At 52.7% G+C, this 3,292-nt stretch overlaps 1 long non-coding RNA gene across 1 annotated transcript; it reads left to right on the top strand.

Moving 5' to 3' along the window:
• The first annotated feature begins 214 nt into the window (after positions 1 to 214).
• LOC110741553 lies at positions 215 to 1,883 on the top strand. The gene is made up of 2 exons (XR_002517910.2): positions 215 to 401; positions 1,000 to 1,883. It is a non-coding gene; the product is annotated as an uncharacterized LOC110741553 (long non-coding RNA).
• Positions 1,884 to 3,292: the final 1,409 nt, after the last annotated feature.

Consider the following 3,292-nt stretch of genomic DNA (forward strand, 5'->3'; position numbering starts at 1 on the left):
ACAGAGGCAGGCAGGTGCCTCGGAGACCCACAACAACCCACACCCATAGCGCGACCCACCGCGTCCAGCCGCGCGCTGAGCGTCGGCTCCACCATAAATAGAGACGGCCGGGCTCTAATTGGCCTAGCTGGCGTCACGTGCTCGCCGATGGCCCAATCACTAAGGCTGGATGATGCTGCGCTGTGAATGGCCAGGCCTGGGTCATGTGTCCGGGGTGGGCGGGGCTGGGCGCTTCGGCTCGCAGGGTCTGGCGATCCCGGCTACGGAGACCCGGGAGGGACCGGCCGGGAGACCCGCGCTCTAGAGCGGCGAGGGCAGGGGTTGCTAGGGCGCAGGGGTCGAACCCGCGCTCCCTGCCAGTCTTAGGGCCGCATCCCTGCGGAGGCGGGCGTTGGAGAAGGGTGGGAGAGGGGAGGGGAGGGCGGGGAGGGGAGGGCGCGGGCTTCGGGGCTGCGGGGAGGGAGGGGCGGGTTCAGGGCTGCGGACCCCGCCCGGGGCAGCGCCTGGGTCAGGCCTGGGGCCGACTGCGGAGAACTGGGCCACTGCGGACCAGACTGCGGGTCCCCCAGGATGGAAAATAAAAAAGACCCAAACAGCTCCCCTGACCCGCCTTCGCGCTGGCCACGGGCGTTCCGATCGGGGGTTTTGTTTAATGAAGAACGTCAAACATCTGGCAAGGTCGAAATGATTTTGCGATGAGCACCGCCTGGATTCTGCGGTGACCGCCACTGTTTGCGCGGTCGCGGCCTCACCTGCCCCGTGCATCCGCCCAGCTTGTCAGGCAGATCAACATCACCCTGTAAAACGGGTGACTTAGGCCGGGCGTGGTGGCGGGCACCTGTAATCCCAGCGACGCGGGAGGCTGAGGCAGGAAAATCGCTTGAACCTGGGAGGCAGAGGGTGCAGAGAGCCGCGATTGTGCCACTGCATCCCACCTGGGTGACAGAGCGAGACTCCGTCTCTGAATAAATAAATGGGTAAATAAAACATGTGACTTAGGTACGCACACGTGGGGGGAATCCTCGGAAAGCAAGAACGTGCTGCACATTCCGGGGACTGGGACAGGAGAAGCACACGAGTAGATCTAAGTCACTGGAAATACCTGGTTTGCTGCTGGAGGTGGGTTTGCAGGTGCTCGTTATTACGCTCGTTGCTATTATGCTGTTGTAGTTAAACGATGTTAGTTACAGTATTAAATTGCAAATGTCAGCATCCTTCACCGCCTGAACAGCGTGCATACCAGTAGCATATAATTTTTGTAGTTTTTTAATGTTAAGTTTGTAACAAGTGCACAAACTTAATTGCACATTCGCTGAGGTTCTTTGTTTTAAAGACAGGCATGCTCTATGGCCCAGCCTGGAGTGCGGTGCGTGATCATGGCTCACAGTAACCTCAAATTCCTGGCTTCAAGCGATCCTCCTGCCTCACCCTCCTGAAAGGACTGGAATTACAGGCGAGCCGCCATGCCCAGCCTCCATTTGCTGAGTTTTAACAAATACAGTTGTGTAACCGAAGATGCTATCAAGACAAATAGAACACTTCCCTCACCCCAGAAAATTTTCTTACGCCCGTTTCCATTCTATGTCCATTGCTACCATGCCACCTATTCTGATTTCTCCACTATGGTTCCCCCGTTCTAAGAGCTCCTACCAATGAATCATGTCCTTTCGGGTACATGTCCTTGTGTAAGGCGTCTTTCCCTTAGCGTCATGTTTCTGGAGATTCATCTGTGTTGTTTCACGACTCAGGAGTTTGTTCTTCTGATGACCGAGTAGTCCAGTGTGAACACACCAGTGTGTTTACCTGCTGAATTCATGGACATTTGTAGCTGTCTCTAGCTATTGGCAATCATGAATAAAGTTGCTGTTGACTTTCTTTTTGAAGTCTTTGTGTGGGCATGTTTTTATTTCTCTGGGCAGATACTGAGGCGTGAGTCAAAGGAAAGGAGTATGTTAAGTTTCATAAGAAGTTGCCAGATTTTCCCACATGGCTGTTTCCATGTTACTAGTGGAGTCTGAGCCTTCCATTTCCTCCACATCCTCACAGCACTTGGTAATGCCAGCGTGTGTGTGTGTGTGTGTTGTAGCCATTTTATTTTATTTATTTTTTTGAAATGGAGTCTCGCTCCGTCGCCCAGGCTGGAGCACAATGGCACAATCTCAGCTCACTGCAACCTCCATCTCCTGGGTTCCAGTGATTCTCCTGCCTCAGCTTCCTGTGTAGCTGGGATTACAGGCGTGCACTAGCACGCCTGGCTAATTTTTGTATTTTTAGTAGAGATGGGGTTTCACCATGTTGGTCAGGCTGGTCTCAAACTCCTGACCTCAGGTGATCCACCTGCCTTGGCCTCCCAAAGTGCTGGGACTACAGGTGTGAGCCACTGTGCCAGGCCAATTTTTGTATTTTTAGTAGAGATGGGGTTTCATCATGTTAGCCAGGCTGATCTCAAGCTCCTGACCTCAGGTGATCCACCTGCGTCAGCCTCCCAAAGTGCTGGAATTACAGACATCAACCCCCGTGCCCAGCCTAGTAACCACCATTCTACTGTGTCCTACAAATTCCGCTTTTTTGCACTCCACATGTATTTCAGTGGATCATGCAGATTTGTCCTTCTGTGCCTGGCTCACTTAGTGATGTCCTTCGGGTTCATCCATGTTGTCAACAATGACAAGATTTCCTTCTTTTTAAAGGTTCAATGGTATTCTAAGGTGTAAATGTGCTTTTTCTGTGGCGGATGGGTCAGAATTGTGGGAATAACTGTAGGAAAAGGACACAAACCTTCTGAAAGGGTGGAAAGTTCTGCAGAGCCCGGGCGGAGAATAGCTGAAGGCAGCTGTCCTAGAACTCTGAGGCAGAGGGCAAGTAGTTGGTACAAAGGAGTGTAGGGGAATTTATCTTTTTTTTTTTTTTTTTTTTTTTTTTTTGAGAGTCTCGCTCTGTCGCCCAGACTGGAGTGCAGTGGCCGGATCTCAGCTCACTGCAAGCTCCGCCTCCTGGGTTCACGCCATTCTCCCGCCTCAGCCTCCCGAGTAGCTGGGACCACAGGCGCCCGCCACCTCGCCCGGCTAATTTTTTGTATTTTTTAGTAGAGACGGGGTTTCACCGTGTTAGCCAGCATGGTCTCGATCTCCTGACCTCGTGATCCGCCCGTCTCGGCCTCCCAAAGTGCTGGGATTACAGGCTTGAGCCACCGCGCCCGGCCGGGAATTTATCTTAAACAGGCTTGTTTACTTATGTTAACCAGGTTACTTATGTTAACCTTTGATCATGTGTGCAATGTTCCCTGAAAGGG

Source organism: Papio anubis, chromosome 17 (genome assembly GCF_008728515.1).
Source record: "Papio anubis isolate 15944 chromosome 17, Panubis1.0, whole genome shotgun sequence".
In the NCBI taxonomy this organism is placed as follows: Eukaryota; Metazoa; Chordata; class Mammalia; order Primates; family Cercopithecidae; genus Papio; species Papio anubis.